We start from the raw sequence: 18656 nt of genomic DNA on the forward strand, positions 1-18656 counted from the left end.
ACGGGAACCAAAAGTGGCCTCTAACTGTGATTAAAGTACCACACCACTTCCGGTATCATTAGCGTCTCACTTCAGTGGCGTAGAGATATAATTTTCTTTCCACTAATAGGAATAATAACAAAAAAAAACGTATAGGAGTAACATACATGCTCGTGGTAAAGTAAACAAAATAGACGAGGATGGGAAAGTATGCAGATTTAATATAATCATTGATTACAAATCTAAATATACATCGATGTGTTCCAGTAGTATAATTAAGGCCAGTTTACTATAGCCACTACAACTTGACAACTCCCATATTCACTGTGTTGATCAATAGCTACAATTGATTGGTTGGTCTCAGGTTCATTACAAGTTTTGATAGTACCTACTGCATATTTGACGAGATATTTGATGAACATTTTCCGGTGCAACCTTTGGTCGAAATCACAGTCAATAAAGCGTTGTGGGCACAAAAGTAAATTTCGAGAGCTGATCTTGAGATATATTTACAAATGTTAGGTAACCATTTTGCTCGAAGTACCGGTTCGTTTAGAAAACTAAGAAACATAAACTAGGTACCTACAACCTCGCCTACAACATGATAAATCACATCTTACCGATGAAAGGAAATGCCCTGTTTCTTCCCTTTATATGAAATTTTGCATGATACGCAGCTAATCATTCTCAATTCACAAAATTGCGTGTGATAAAAACACTATGTGGCAGTTAGTTATTTATATAAACCAGAGCACAAACCGATCCGAAAATATTAGGTACTTTAAAATGGCAAATTTAATAAAATTTGAATTTGGTGGAAAACTGACAGTGACAGGACCCGCGTTTTCATATGTCAAATAATGTCGGCCAACATGTACCTTCACGGGAACCTATCCACGCGAGTGGCCTCTATCTGTGGCAACTTCCGTCTACAAAAATTCTTACCCCCTCTACCATTATATTCCCTCCATTAGTTTTCTAACTCAATGGTGCAAATGTAATGTCTCGTGATGTTAGCCACTTTATAAGTGACATTTTTGTCCAGCATTGATTTGGACTTTTTTCTACCAATCCTGAATGGTAAGAAGCGTTGTCCATAATTATAAGAGAAGGTTCATCCAAGTTCGGGATCAATTGTTGTTCAAACCACTTCTCAAAGTTAAGGCAATTCATGGAGTCATGATAGTCTCCGGACTTGCTACCAGATTTAAAAATTAGACTTGCGTTTGGTACAAATCCATCTTCTGATCCTGCATGGAGTATTATATACCGGACCCCTTCACCACTTTTTTTCTAACTGTTTTGAGAGTACCATCTTGCCAGCTTCTTCTAAAAGACCCTTTACTGTATATCCAGGTTTCGTCTAAAACCACAGGTCGTAATGGAAAGAGTGAAGTTTCGTTGTGTTTAAAGTCTCTCAAAAATTGTAGTCTTCTTTGAGCTACATAGAGCTGTTCCATTAAAAATAATCTATTAGAAACGGTGCATCTCCGCCACGTGAATTTCAGTTTCTTCAAACTGCGGGATAAAGAGGTAGCAGATATTTCTACGCCATCAAGTCGTTGAAGATTACTGTGTAAAGAACGGAGTGTAACATTCTCACCTATAAAATCAATTCCATAAGTGTTCTCGCGAACGTCTTCATTTGAAGCAAATCTTCCCTTAGAACATAAAGAATGTTATTTACCTGTCGCATACATTGCATAAATCCGTGTCCTTATTACATGTTCATGTATTTCATGCAGCGGAGGTCCGTGAGATAAACTAATAGCCACACTTTTTTGCGATTTGTAATCGTCATCTTTTTTAACACCTCTTGTACTAATTCTTTTTACAGTCCACAACGATACACCCAGGGCAGCACAAACCCTCTGTGATTAAGTAAGCATATGATTATAGCAAACGCATAGGAAACACTTACATCATATACTGCGCTTACGGGTAATAAAGTTTTGCCTGCTTCTTTTTCCCCTTGGAAGTACTGAATCAACTTCAAAATCAAACTTTGCTCACCTTCTGTGTATCGGTTCGTCATATTTACCTAATTGTAACGGTAATGACCTAAATTCATGATATGAGCGAATCGAACCTTTATGTAAAATTTTTAAAATACTTGTCTGTTAACGGCGTTGCTGCACTGTGGACTTGCCTAAGCGTTTTCAACTTTGATGATATTTACTTCACTTTTAACACAAACTACCTAATCAAAAGGCATTTAACACTGGAAATCTGTCTATAACGAAAATCGTTTGACGGATTGATATTATTGACAGATCAATAATTGGTTTATTTGTCACGACTTACGTTAATGACGTAATTTTTTTGTCTCAATCGATTTAAATGTAATGAAGAGAGAATCACATTTATGACGTCAGGTTCAGCACCAGTGAAACAAAGTATATGTAACATCATGAAAGCTCCTTTACCGATCATGTCGACAGAACTACTTTCTGAATAAATTAATTAAATGGAATTCCTAATTGGGATCAAAGGCGGGTAAATGGTAAATACAAAGACTTCGTGCTCAAAAATACATTATAAGTTTTACTGTACGACTACGTGTACAAATTTAAGCATGCAACAAATGAACAAACTATAGAAAGATTTTCCATAATGAAGCTTTCAATAGAGTCGTTTTGCAAAACTCTAATGGAATTTCCTGAGCTTCAATTATGTTACTAATTGCTGAAGTATATCACGAAAAATTTACTCTTGAAGGAAAAGGCGATGGAAACAAATAGTTACTACACAAAGGATTATTAAGAATAATTTATAACCGCGATAAAATTTTTACAACCCCCAAGGCGTTAATGGAATTCGCACGTGATTATTTTCATCACAAAATTATGGTGATACATTTGCGCAGCGTTAGCGACATACAATGGTGCAAGAAGGTTTCTCCTGAATTTTAAATGTACCTGTGTATCTTAATCGACCCGCATTTCAACAAATAGCTAAAACTTTGCATGATTTACCTAACAGAATGAAGCGCTTTAACCCAATTAATTGAAGCTCTTACATTTAATAAGAGGTTGCATTAAGTATTATAAGGTAACGAAGTTTATAACTTGTGATGATAGTACGTATAAGCTATATTGAAATTATGATTTAGAGAAAAACGACCACTGCAATAATATTACAATTTGCCAAGATTATATCTCAGCAGATGTTCACGTGCTAACAAGCGACTTTTTACAAGATATAGCAGAAACGCTGAAGCAAACTGGCAGCGTGCCTAGAAATCATCAAAACCCTATAGTTGTTCTTACGAAATTATATCCTCAAAATGGTACTGAAACACTAACGGTGTTGTCAGAATGAAACCATTTTATTATACAATTCATAATGAGATCATTTCGTAGTTTGATATTTTAAAGTTAAAATTACTTAATATTTATGTACTTATTCGTTAGTAGTCGCCGCAGTAACCCCTAGCACAAGCTACACGATTTTCTTAAAGATAAACCACTGCTAATGGAAGAAGCAAAAAATACCAGCTTTGTACTTTAAGACCCCAGTAGGATGCGGAAAATTCGAAAGTACGCTGTAGTGCTTTTGAATATATTTTTACAAGCCACAACAGGGTTTCGTAAACTCGCAAACAGAGCTCGCCTAAAACCTTTTTTTTGTGCACTCTACATAGTCTACCACGATGTATAAAATGCTAATTATGCGTGTTTCAAACTTTCCTGAAATAATTATGGTTTTATAGCATATTGATTTGCTTCCATAATTTAATGTAATTTTAAATATAAAACATACCGTCGAAAGCTGACCTACATCGACCTCACTTTTCCAAATTATGAATCAATTCGTCTTTAGTTAGATGAATTTTCGTCGTCTACAAATTCGCTACGGACAGTTCGCCATCCGCAATTCCGGACATTTCTCTCTCTGGGGAGTTTTGTCCCGTAACACTTCGCTCCACAATGTTACCATTTTGGCATATTTACAGTTTATCATAGTATAAGTATAATATCTTTACATATACCTGCTTGTCAATGAATAATGGTCTTAGCTTAGGTTATTATTGTTATAGCGTTATATCGCTCGTAACAGATTTATTTCAAAAAGTTATAGTATTGAGGACAAAGTTATTAGCAATTCCTCTAAAGTCTAAATAATCGTTACATATAAAAACGAATGTACTTATATCTAGACACATAAGAAACTAGCGGCCGAATTTAATATCTCTTCATCATAACCAAAAAGCATACCTACTATTTGTTAGGGAGCGAACTCATAATTCGACATGGTAGAATTAGAAGTGAGCGCCAAGATTAACGAGCGGCAATTTCCGCCCATTTTGGGAAAAGGACTCCCTAACCACCTTACGTTATATATTTATGTTTTCTAGGCTTAAGTTTAGTTCAGTAAGCGCAGTTGTAAATACAGTCCACTTAGTGTAAGAAAAGTGTAAGGTGCTAGAATAAAGGAAACCGCAAAACTTGTTCTTATTTCAAATTAACAACTACCCCAACTAGGCTTGCTGGATTCAACACTATTTACTGCTGCCTTGATTAAAATTCAGAATGACAGTGTAGAATGCGTAGGCATGCTATTTTGATTGCATAAAATTAAGCGTCTTTCAGAAGAGATTTTGTCATTTAAAAGCAATCATAGAAAATCCCTAAGTCTACTTCTAGATGAATAACACTGTATGTGAACCAGGATGTGAACATATTAACCCTCCGCTTTCATTCAGCTTGTTCGCAGATGATCTATTTCAAAATAAAAAAACCTTAAATACGCTGAAAGTACATTATAGAGGTGTCTACCTACAACACAGGAGCAACACAAATGGTTTACAATTTTCTATTAAAAAACTGTATGTCTTATTCAACAAAACCCCGAATAGTAAGCTATATAAATCTAAAATTGGGAAGTATTAATATCAAACAGGTAAACGAATGTCTTTGGGAAGCAAACTCAGTTAGAAAGCCCACGTAAATAATGTAACCACAAAATGTTTAGCCAGAATCAACATACGTATTGAAATCTGTATCAAAACAGAGTTGGAGTGCTGATAGGAAAACACCCCATACATTTGTACAGTCACAATTCGATCTATAATAGATTATGGTAGTCATCTACATATTCTGTGAGACAAAGGATTTAAACAAACTAAATACTATAAATAACGCCGCCACAAGATCATAATTGGTGCCTACAGAACCAGCACCGCTGTAAGTCTGTATGCTAACTAGAAGGACAGCCACTGCAGATCAATCGAAAAATGATCGGAATTTTGCTGTAAAAATCCTATCGCAACCAACTAATCGAATATATATAATACATAATAGGTAGGTATATATATATATATTATATATAATATAATATAGAAACCACTCCAAAATAAAAAAAATCCACTAAATATGAGTCTGTATAACAAAACCCCCAAATCATCAAGACCATTTCTCCTTAAGAAACACATACACAATGTAAAAACTAAAGTAATGGTATCATCCTCGACGATTTATCCAACCTGGGCTCAAAAACCTATGACCACCATCAACAAACTGGAAAAGTACTAAAACAGCGAATATACAATTTTTCCCGCTCAATTGTATTCTATACTCCAGAGCCTGAATATACTAACAAGCTAACCTTGCAACATTCCTACCATCATCTATTAACCCTAGCCATTTCCTATTAAAACTATGCTGGATTCCGGGACATTACTGAAAATAAAAAATCGGCAATGAAGCCAAACCCGCCGCCCTACCTATATACGGATGTGATCAACGTCGAGGTACCGGTTCATGACATAGTTCAATATTATACACATCAATTAATGGGAAACTGGCATAACCAATGGACCGAAAAAAACCGTACCAGTGCCCACTTGCACTTTTTTCCTCTATCCTACTTCGACCGAGGAAATTCTCAAAGTGATTAATACTTTGAAGAATTCAGCTAGCACGGATGTATACAATATCAATTGCAAAATTGTGAAGTTTGTAGCAGACATAATTGCCTCTCCCTTGGCAGCTCTCATCAAAAATTGTATCGCTTCCGGGGTCTTCCCAGATGCGTTTAAAATCAATAAAGTAGTCCCCATCCTAAAAAAAGGTACTAAGGACGACTTAAATAACTATCGTCCTATCTCCATTATCCCAGTATTCGGTAAAATATTTGAAACCGTACTAAAGACTAGGTTGTCATCATATCTAGAAGATAATGATTTGCTAAACCCTAGTCAGTATGGCTTCAGGAAAAACCGCTCCACTACCAAGGCTCAAATTGATGCAACAACTGGTGAAAAATTTGGACGATGGAAGAATCTCTCAAATCACACTATTTGATTTATCGAAAGCCTTCGATTGTGTCCCGCATGATCTCCTTGTGACGAAATTGGAGTATTACGGATTAAGTGGCACCTCGCTAAAGCTCTTTAAGTCATATCTCGAAGAACGACAGAATAGCGTGTGTATTAAAGGCGTCTATTCAAACTGCAGTACAATAAAGGCGGGGGTGCCGCAGGGCTCAGTGCTTGGGCCAATCTTGTTCATCACCTTCATTAATGACTTCTACTACACCATGTTACCTAATACTTGCGTTTTATTTGCCGATGACACAACATTGCTATCATCGGCTCATAAAAGCGGTGAACTACAACATAAAGCCTACGAATGTGAGAAATTGGCCGAAAACTGGTTCACCAATAATCGCCTCATATTAAATAGTAATAAGACCCAACAGTTAATTGTAACCTCTAACACTTCATTACTGAAGGGTGACAATGTAACGCTACTTGGAATTAAAATTGACGAGTCTCTAAATTGGTCAGCTCATGTTGAATCTCTTACCAAGAAGCTTTCATCTACCATTTTTCTCATTAGAAATCTAAAACGCATTGTCAGCCCTCATTTACTTAAGATGGCATATTTTTCCCTGTTTCACTCACAAATAAGCTATGCTGTACAGGTCTGGGGGAACTCTGCTCATGCTACGAAAATTTTTCGCCTACAAAAAAGGGTGGTTCGCATTATAGCTCGCAAACCGTGTAGAGCGCACTGCCGTCCATTGTTTATTTCATTATCAGTGCTGTCATTGCCTTCTCTATATATTCTGGCTTCTTTGGTGGACATTCATTCGACTCTTGAATCCTACGAGCTAAATTCTGACATTCACGACTACAACACCAGAGCCAGAGGGACGTTGCGATTACCCCGACATCGCATCAAGATGTCTGATATGAATGGAGTGAACTTGAAACTCTACAACCACCTACCGGATAATGTCAAAGCACTCGACAATAGACAATTTAAAATCAAAGTTAAGCGTTTCCTTACCAGTAAAGCGTTATATTCAGTTAATGAATTTTTAAGCACACAAATATCACCGACAGACATATTATAAACTTTGTAAGCTTACATGTATGTACCTACCTAAAATACTATTTATGTATATGTTAAATGTAAAGTCATTATATCGTATAATGTATATTTATGTTGTATGTTACTTTGTATGTTACTTTTATATGTTATGCTTGACGTGCCACAAACACATCTACCAGATATGTAACGTGGTAAATAATAATAAATGAAATAACCAACAACAAACTCCGAAGTATAAAAGCCACTCCTTTTCATTCGAAATGTTTGGACGAGACAGCTCGATTAAGAATTGTAATACCAAACTAACGCATAGCTATCTTCTGAAGATAGAACAACCACCGATGTGCCAAACATGCAATCAATATTTAACTGTACAACACGTACATTGCCAAAAATACGTGACATAGAAAATTGTTTACTGTCCGATATCCATCTTGCCAACTCTGTCAAAAGTATTTGAAAGGATCATTGATAAACAATTACGAGAACACTTAGAGCTTGGATGAAAAAATAACTGGATTGCTAGCACAGTCAAATTAATGAAGCCAACATCTACAGCGCCATCACAGGGCAGTCGTGCGTTTTGTGAAACGAAATTTGACACACGTCAATGTTACGACATTTAATTTGGGTGTTTTATAGCGATTTTATGTAATTTTGTGTTAGTTAGTTGTGTTACTTTTATATAATTAATTAAAAATGAGACGCTGAAGTTGTTTGGTAAAAAAATGTGATGAATGTGATGCAGTTGATAACCTTAAAAACAACGACATTAAAACAGAAACGTTTTTCGCGTAAGTAAAAGGCTAATTCGGTTTCTTCAATTTTCCCAAATACATCAAATGAAAATGTCGATAGTTTCTCCGACCAAGAACAAATTGAAGAAATGACAGTAGATGAAAATGTACCTAAACACTTTTCCTGATCATCAAAATATGGACCTTAATCGTTGTGTAACACCCTCACCGTCATGTATTACACGTTATCCTGGAGATTGCTTAGACCTTAGACAAGGAAGGATTAGGTTAGACGCTGCAATAAACATGTACATTTGTTAAATAAAAGCTTATTCCACGATCTATTGGTATCAGTATTCAAAAATTATATCTACTTCAAATTTATTCATTATATAAATTAATTCAAGTATAAAGTTAAACAGTTATCGTATAAATATTTTGTGTGGATATAGGTACTTGTCCTTGCAAATTTCATATTTAGCGCCTCAGATTTAGTTCTCATTTTAGTCATACCCAGTGATGGCGCTGCAGATGTTGGCTTCAATTTTTATATTAAATATTATACGACGCTAGCAGTCCAGGTTTAAATGGTCGAAGACTTAGAGATATTTGACCTGTTGCCGGATCGTCAATCTGGTTTTAGATCTAACCATAGTTGCGGAACAGCTCTTTTAGAAGTTACCGATGACATAATATCCGCATTGGATAAAAAATTGTGCTGTTATCTCGTACTTTTAGACTATTCAAATGCTTTTGACATGATTAACCAATATATACTGGTAGCCATATTTAGTTACTTAGGACTAAGTCCAGCGGCGACGGAGCTAATGCGGAACTATCTGGGTGGCAGAAAGCAAAGAGTGTTATTAAAAAAACTCACTGCATTCGATCCTTCAAATCACGATGAGGCAATTAGTGAAATAAATTTATCTCTGGAAAATTTAGTGTTACTCTCAAAACAACATGAGCTCATGAGTAATCCTAACAAATCTGTTGTTCTATTTTTTGGAAATCAAAACATATCCACCGATACTTTTGTTCAAGTGGATGGAACTCGACTTCAAAATAAGTGTGAAGCCCGTAACCTAGGAGTTGTCCTCGACACTAGCCTGAGGTTCAAGTATCACGTAAATACTTTAATTGGTAGATCGTACTCGTGTTTAAAGATGTTATACTCCTCTAGACATGTCCTTAGTCCTAAATTAAAGTTACAAATATGCAACTCCTTAATTTTAAGCCAATTTGATCATTGTGATTTCGTCTACGGTCCTTGTCTTGACACCATAACAGCTAAACGCATACAAACTATTCAAAACGCTTGTCTCAGATTAGCTTATGGTTAGGTTTTACCTAAAAAATCTGAACTTCCACCTAATTGATATATGCAGTACTTATTGCAAATGTAGGACTGCTAATCAATAAAGACATTTATTATTATGTGCATGGAAAGCTCTGAAAGACAATCAACACTCCATACAAAAACTTATTAATTATCTGGTAGCACAAAATTAGTACCTACTACAACTGAAATAATCATTATACTGAAATAAAATAAACATACCCAGTGAAGTGAATAATAGCAGTGTTAGATGCCCGTATATAATTATTGATGTATATATTTACGTTTTTTAAAATATTGTGTACAAATGCATACAGCCTTAGTAGCTGCGCACCTTTTTCCTAAATTTAAAAACATCTTACATATCAAAGATATTCCGATGACAAAGAGGTGTTTTCTAGTTTAAAACAAGTACCTAGTCATTATACATACATACCTACATCTGTTGAAAAATTTAATAAGTGTGATGAAATGTACATTATATCTATAATGCCTACTTGCAAAAAGGTACATAAAGAAAAACTCAATTGCCTTAAATTCGCGGACGCAGACGATGTACATCCTATGTAATGGTTTCCATTGATAGCATGTAGTTACAAAGTGTAACAAAACACCCGTTCTCCCCTCTGAATTTCATTCCTGAGGTTATGATCGCACCGTATATTTGTAGAATCGACAGCTTTGCTGAACATCCAGTACCGAGAAGAGTTTTAAGTTTGGCGCTTCGTTACTAAGGAGTTCCTGAATTTACTTATTTGCTCGAGGAGTGAGTTTTCTGTGTTTTCATTTTGTTTAATTGTATGTTGTACCGCCGATAACGCACATAAGTTAAGTAGTGAGTATATCAGTTTTCCAACCGTTCCTGTAGGAATGTTTAAATTGTTTTTGCATCCGCCGAAAGCTGGTGTAACCGGGAAGAAGAGAGACAATTAATATTTTGAGATTTTAGCGCCGTTCATTAATTCTTAAGCATTTTAGATTCCAATAATAAGTGAAAACCAGGATAGAAACGAGTTCCAAATCCGGATCCAAAGCCTGACTTTGTGGTGATGATTTGCTTTTTTTACCTTCGCACATAAGTTTTGTAACTACCGCCATTTTTATCAATTCCGTAATTTTTTTGGCCTTTGAAATTAATTTCTCCCAAACGCTTCTGCATCTTTTGCATTGTTAATGGATTTTCCGTACTTTATTCTCAAATTGTCTTCCGGAGAAGCCACTACTTTAACTGTGACTATGTTTTTGTAAATGGACATTTTTACAAACTGGAACTGGAGATTGAACTGTTGGTCCGAAACAAATATACGGTGCGGTCATAAGTTCAGGTATGAAATGCAGGGCGGAAAACGAGTGCTTCGCTACAAAAGAAAAGGAAAATAAGTATAGTGCTAATCCACCTAATCCTTGAAATGTAAAACAATAAGTAATTCACGATAATGAGCAATATTTAAAGCAAACAAAAATGTGCGAATAACACAATAAGATATTTTAAGGACATTTATACATAATGAAATTTGAGTTGGCTACACATTCTTACTGTTTTTTGTAATAAAAGTTTTTTGAGCTTAGTACGAAATATTGAAAGTGGCAGACGTTTTCATTCTACCGGTATGTTGTTATAAATCGAATTATAAATATTGTGGGGTGTGTAACTGAATGATCTTTCAAGCAATGCTGTTCTGTGATAAATTCTTAAATCGTAAATTTAGATGATCATTAGTCCCGCATTCTAAAAAGTATTTTCTGATCTAAATGTAGGGCATTTAAATTTTTCAACACAACACAGACCATTTGCAGATATCCCATGTTAGGTACTCATGTTTAGCTCGTTAGCATTTGCTAGTTTGTGCGATACATATTATATGATTGAACTTGCGTACCCCAAAAATTAATAGCACGTTATTTGAATCTACATCTACAGTTAAACAAGGTCCTTACAAAGGGGCACAAGAAGCGAGATGCGATAACTCACTACACTGTAACAGAGCAGAGTATTCCTTTAATTGTTACACTTATGTATGTACTATGTGAAAAAATTAATTTGAAATTAAAATAAGAGGCCTGTGTGCTTTTCAGAATTTGTTGGTTGTATATCTAAAAGAGTTGTCTACTACCAAGTTTTTTGCGGCACTAACATATCTACAATCAATATTTGCCTCTACCAAAAACAATAACATGGGATTTAGATGAATTTAGAAGGACAGTATAGTTAGTACAAACATAAATATACCTGCAGGTCACCGGGATACATATGTATTTTACTAGAACTTGTACATTTGGGAATATTACTAGTCATAATCCAAAATAGCCTCTCCGCTTTGGCTATATAGGTACACAGCGATGTACATCAAAGTGCTTATTTGCGTGGTTTCAAAGTGACTAAACATTCAAGCACTTTGAACGTTCCATATTTGAACATGTGGTAGATACCTATAATAGTATTCCAAAAGCAGATATCGGAGGTTTTAATATAATGCCATTATAAATGCAAGTTCTGCGGCAGCGATCTATTTTAGAGAACATTTTAGGAAATTAACTCAAATTAATGCAATAGTCCACGTTCGCATACACGTTGGTGTGACTGAATTGTAGGAGAAAATATCTCGTTTACAGTCGCCTATAGGCAAAAGAGAGCGCAGAAATTTACCAGATCATAGGTATATAATGGATAGTTTTCGACACGTTGTCACTATATTATGCCGTTGTGCAATACACACATTATACTTACTTACACTTGAGTTTATGCGTTTTGTATTTGTACAGTCGACGTATCGCCGTATTTTAGCAACGTTTTATTATTATTATTATTATTATTATTATTATTATTATTATTTTATTAAAACGTTGTGTCTACTACAGATAAAACAACGAGGGGTTGAACCTAACCTACAATTTTACGTGTTTACAAATCCTACCCTTTAATGTCTGGAGTGTAATAGACGTGTAATTTCAATTAAAATTTGAAATTTACACACTTGTGTATCACGAGAGAGAAGCAGAATATTGTTCCGTGTGAAACAAAAGGGCGCAGCGTAGCAGTTGCTCGTGGTGTACCTAGGCCCAAATGTAAGAGAGTGCGTATGCGCTCTCTACATGTGATACCAGCAGACAGAAGTATTGTTACATTAATTTTGATTAAAGGTACTCTTGAATTAATTTTTTTAGACAACCCATTTGCAATGTGTTTGTTTGTTTATTAAGATTGGTAAAGAATGTATTTCACTCGGTAAACAGATGAGCGAAGGTTGACGTTATGCGCCAAAACACTTCCTTTTTTGTACTGAAATAATTAATTGATCTAGACTTAAGACTAGGAAAGTTTTCCTATGACCAGATAAACTCTCCAGTCCTCGTTATCAGTTTCTGCGTCCATTTATGGAAAATAGGAGCAATTATTTTCAGTTTAACGGCGAATTCGTCTTACGATGAATGCCAAAATGATACCAACTTCATTTAGGCCTAGTTACCGGGTGGTGACTTGAACAGCGCACCATACGAATTTCAACAGCAATTATTTGCTTCCCTAATTATTTTAGAGTCCTTTTTCGGTGTATTTGTAGAGAAAAAATTACGAATGCATGCATACTATAGCTATAATTTTTTTTGAAATTTGAAAACAAGAAATTGCATAACTAAAAACTGGCGATTTTAAGAAAATCAGTGGTGCCATGGCAGTTTGAGATCAACCAAAGGTCTTATAGTCAGTAATAAACGTCAAAGTAATGACAAATGCAGGCGCTTTTGTTTGATTTCATAATTCCATGGCATTATCGAATATATAAACGTGACAGTTTTTCATTTTTAATTTTTACTGTTTCTGAATTTATAAAATAGGAAACAATAGTTCGTAATTTTTTTTCTACAAAAAACCTAAATATACTTTATTTCTAAAACAATTAGGGAATAATCGGAAATTAAAAAAATTACTTTGAAATTCCTATGGCGCGCTCGTCAAGTCAGCATTCCGTATGTCAACAAAATTCAAGCCGTTTTTAATTGCCGAAATTACCGGAATGGGTGCCAATGCGTTTCTAAACCGTAGTCGTATTTAAAAAGATGCTTCGCACACTATGTCAGTGCAAAATGTAACATTTTAAAAATGGGAGTGGAAGAAATAGTATAAAACCTAACACCTTAAAAATGCATAGATTTGCGATTAAGCTCAACTTACCCTCCACTTCAAAATCTGTATTATGCCGATAGACGCTCTTCATTATTTAGGGGTGAAAAGTTTTTGCCAAAACCTATAAAACTATACAGGGTGTAGCATCGAAGGCCTCTCGAATCATCATTCTTTTGTTCTATGTCTCTAAAATATTTTTGATCACCATGGGCGTGCTGAATTCCAGTGGCGCATCAAACTTACAATTTTTTAATCGGACGACCCATATTTTATTGCAGATTTGGAAAGTACTTGAAATGTACTTATTTTTTTATGTAACATGTCATATCCTCGTAGACCATAATATATATTCCATATAGATATAGCCACCCATTTACTAGCAATAAGCAACATCTGTGCCAGCATATCTAACAAAGACAGATATATATTTTGCACCGTAAGTAGAAAACCGCCATGCGCAATAGCATCCGAGTGTAAACAGCTGAGAACCACAGGCGGCGCAAAAAGAGGTCGCTTCTAGGGTGGTTTCATTAAATTACGAAGCACATATTTTGTAACTTACTAATAGAATAAATTTAATAATATTCATTTAATTATTACTTTCGTAAAAACTACTCGTATCTTCACTATAATCACGACAATACGAACTACAATAGTACCATAAACCCCACACCGTACTGAGTGCGCATGATCGGTATTCGACTTGCGTTAGCGGCTAGGTTTTGAATTAAAAAAATTTTTATTTGTTACTTAGTTGTAAACATTGATTAACAAGACAAAACGCAAACGGGTAAACGTCATGTTTAAACGATACTGACTTATAAAACTGACTAATTATTTACGTTTACTATTGTTTACAAATGAGTAACAAATAAAATATTGTACACTACACGCCAGGTAATAGTTTTTACTGACTCTAGGAGATGACAGGCTCGCCTGACGGCTCGCCAGTCAACTTCTCCTATCGCCAGACCCACTTACCTGGCTAATAATGTAATAGTATATTTCATTAGGAGTCCGGAAAGCAGGCTTTTTTCGTGCGCGCGTGACAAATTCCCGTGTGAGGCGTAGCAAGCACGGAAAAAGCATTTCTGGACGTGTAATGAACGATATTTTTTATTATACTTCTTTTAAATCGATAACATAAAAAACAACAAACTCGCCAACATTTTTATTTTGTAACAGTTATAGAACATTCGTTTTCATGGTTACTCTCAAATCATTTCAAAGGCGATTTGTTTAATTAGTTTATTTCAGATAAGGTTGACGAAACGTCAAAAAATGTCACAAATTCTCAAAGAAGTTTATCTAAATATTCAAACATCTACGAATTAAAACGCAAAATACTTACATATGAAACATTACAACGCATATAGATTTTCTGAAAATTAGTTTACTTCCCTGTAAATTTGTATTTTAAAGCAATATTTTGGGTATTTATATTCAGCGCACGGAAAGAATCAAAGGGATCGGGAAAAGTTTTTCCGTGCGCTAGCCTGGAAAAGGCCAGATACCATTATTTCTAATACAGGTGTAAATAAGCTGATTTCAATGAAGTATAATAAAAAATACTATTACCAGACTGAGAATGTTGCCTAGCAACATCAACTGACATCCATATAAACCTATATCTTAATGTGTCAAACTACTGTCAGATCAAACAAATCAAGTGATCGACTTTTGCTTTCATTTGAATACGTACCTACAACATTCTAATCAAAAATTGTATGGTATTTTAATAAAAAAAGAGCAGTATGAAATAAAATGTTTTACATTATTTATATGTTAAATCAGTTAACGTTGCTCGTTTCGAAATTCCTGCCTCAGCTACGCTTCGGCAGTCAACATCTCACTCGTTAACGTAAACCTTGATTTAGCATACTCATATGTAAATAACTATTATGTCATACTATCTAGTAACCGCAGCTTTACCAGACTCATTACCAGACTGGAAATTTTTACCAGACTGGAAATGTAGTCTAGCAACATGAAACGGCATCTATCTAAACGTATACAATAAGTTTTTTTAAATGTGAGCATACGATTTTGTCTGCAATGTAATTTCTCAATGTTCGATTAAAAAAAAACACCAATTTATGAGGTGTGCGCGGTTCACATTCGCACCAGCAAAACGTACGACTTGCGTGACTAGGAATAGCAACGGTTTCTAGTCTTGATGATGAATAGCAATTTTTCTTAAACTTACAATAACTTGACCTCACAGGGGACGCGCTGGAACCATGATTCATTGTGAACCATCCATCAATTACAATTTTATGAATTAGCGAAATGGATGGTATCGGTTGTTCGGGATGTTGTATGGATGGATGCAAATAAGTCCCGAACGACGCTAAAACTGTTCTCACTTTTGGACCAATTTACAATTTCGACATTGATCTCTAAAATAAGAATTTTGTGTAAATTAAATTGGACGGCGGTATTTTGAAATATGTGACAACTGTCAATTTTGTCTACTAACGGGCGATCAAAAATGTTTTGCTCTCGAGTCACCTTTGGAAGTTATGTACAAATTCCTATGTATACAAAAATTCCAAAGGTGACTCGACAGCAACTCATTTTGATCGCATAGTACTCATTTGAACTACTCAATAGATTGATGCGGTTTTCGAACATAGGGGAATTACATCGTGTACAAAATCCTATGTTCGCATTTAAAAAAAGTCATTGTATGTTAATGTGTCAAACAACTGTCAGACCAAACAAATCAAGTAGTGATCGATTTTTGCTTTTATTTGAATGTATACAACCTTTTAATCAAAAACTCTATGGCATTTTAATAGAAAAAAGACCAGTATGAAATAATAGTATATTAAGTAACAAGGGATTAAAAAGAGTTTTTGTTCCTGAAAGAATGGTTTAAAGCCTCGGGCTTTAATATTCTTGAGGGAACAAAAACTAGTTTAATCCAGTGTTACTTATACTATTTTTTTCCAATACCGACTGATCTGAATCCATTTGAAAATTAATATGCTATAAAAACTATGAAAAAGTAAGATAGGCATTTTAGGTTACGCTCGCTTCTTTGTAACTGTCAACAAAAATTAAGAATTTTTTATTTTGGCAAAATCATGCCTGTAAACTCTCCTAAAAATACTGAAGACGAAAGTGGCGAAGCATATGAAGGCGCTTCTTTCATCCCCTAAGTTGTCATTTGCTGATAAAGGTTAGTTTGTGTAAAACATTGCATGCTCATATGCTTCCAAAGTTTGTGGTTGTAGATTGTGACAATTATGGATATTGGAGGAAGTTCCAGCTTGCAGATCAGAGGAATTGTTAAAAATGAACGTACACTACATAGAAGATGGAGAATCGATGCTAGTCGTTAGTATTCCAGACACAAAAACTAAAAATCAAGAGTTTTTACCGTTGTTGAGGCCGAGAAGAACTCAGTTATTTGGCATTATATAGGAAGAGCTGTATGGCTAAGGCCCTTTATAAATTGTGCTTTGAATGACATTCGCCAACTGAATAATGCCAAAATTTTACCGATTTACATTAGTGTAACATGAAAATTTCGAATGAAACACTGCACACAAAGGAAGGTTGTGGTAGAAATTCATTCCAGAAATCTAAGCTTGTTTTAAAAGAGATGACCCGAGACACCTGTGTATTGGAAACGTATAAGTGGCCGCTAGGAGAATTGACGATGGGAAAGGAACGCACGGAAAAGTATTAGCAACACGTTTTGGATTTGGAGACAACAAAACTGAACTTATGTAATTCAAACTATATATTTTTTTCACTTTCAATAATCTCTGAATCTCATCGAAATTCGTGCAGTGTCCACAGCACGTGATAATAATACAATGAGCGACCACACGGTAATGGAACATTAATTAATAATAATGTGAGATTAGGAGAGATCCTTGGATACAGTAGTTGGCACAATCTTTACTATATGTGAATAATAATATAATATAATATAATAATGTAATGAGATTTGCATAGCTGACGTACAGACCTTTTACCATCAGTTCCTCCAACAAAGGCCTTTTGTTGTATTCATTCGTAGTTCCCCATACTCTAAGCAACTCCGACACAGATACTTCATTTTTATAAAAGGAAAACCTTCATTACTCGATTTGCGCATGCCCGGGTCTACCTCAATGTAAAGTAATCGCTAACGAGAAAAAATGTAGCCTATACTACATACTAATGGTAACTAAGATGATCCGCGATATTATGAATGCCAATGAAAGACTGATCTAAACCGAAACTCAAATACCATAATTAATACGAGGCATTAGGCCGTTACACAACTTCAAAACAATTACTTCAGACAGAATGCAATTGCCTGATTTATCGAGGCCAGGGTAACAGTGTAAATGTTTAATAAACTTATATGGTAAAGCTATGAATTGACAGCTTGGGGGAAGTTACTACTTAAAGCATCTGCATGGCTCAGGTAAAATTGAAATCCTACGTGTAAGATGCCTGCTGCATTATAATGGTTCACCCAACACATGCATATACAAGAAGTACAGATAAGGAAAGGAACACGGGTTATAATAAAGAAAGCTTTACGTTAAGTTTTTTTTTAAATCCTTATCGAAATCGCGTATTGAAGGGCACTGTCACATTCCGTCAGATGCTTTACATTTCCTGTTACATTTTTTAACGTGTACTATCAAATATAAACACTTGGAATTATTTTAGTAGCTTTACACATAATCATAAACAAAAGTTAATAATAATAATTTCAAATTTTTAATGAATCAGAGCAATGGAATTATAACTAAAGTTTTGAAATCATAATTTTGTAAGGACGGTATATGGGAGTAAATCTAGGGATAATTCTCAAATTTGTCAAACATCGTTTAATACCAATTAATTAATTTAATTATGAATTGTAGGTAGTGGGTTCCACTTGTACATTGTAGATCTGTCGGGAATAGTTACGCATGAATTACTTCAAATTCAAAACGGTATTCATTCGTGATGGTATTCAGTTTTGTGAATTACCTTCCAATGAAGTCTTTGGAAATGCTGTCAAAGGGTTTCTAATTAAAATTATTAATTAAATTCTAATTGTTGTAATGATTCTGCCTTCATTATTTCCTAATCTCGGCCAGATTTGGTATCTAGAAGTTACTATCGTGAAAATTATGAATATAAAA

The 18656-nt window shown here is 34.8% G+C and overlaps 1 long non-coding RNA gene across 1 annotated transcript; it reads right to left on the reverse strand.

Annotated features, from left to right (window-relative positions):
- Nucleotides 1–1475: 1475 nt before the first annotated feature.
- LOC116164761 lies at nt 1476–2149 on the reverse strand. The gene is made up of 3 exons (XR_004143984.1): nt 2093–2149; nt 1901–2040; nt 1476–1850 (listed from the first exon to the last, which is right to left on the reverse strand). It is a non-coding gene; the product is annotated as an uncharacterized LOC116164761 (long non-coding RNA).
- Nucleotides 2150–18656: the final 16507 nt, after the last annotated feature.

Source organism: Photinus pyralis, unplaced genomic scaffold (genome assembly GCF_008802855.1).
Source record: "Photinus pyralis isolate 1611_PpyrPB1 unplaced genomic scaffold, Ppyr1.3 Ppyr1.4_LG2, whole genome shotgun sequence".
Classification (NCBI taxonomy): Eukaryota; Metazoa; Arthropoda; class Insecta; order Coleoptera; family Lampyridae; genus Photinus; species Photinus pyralis.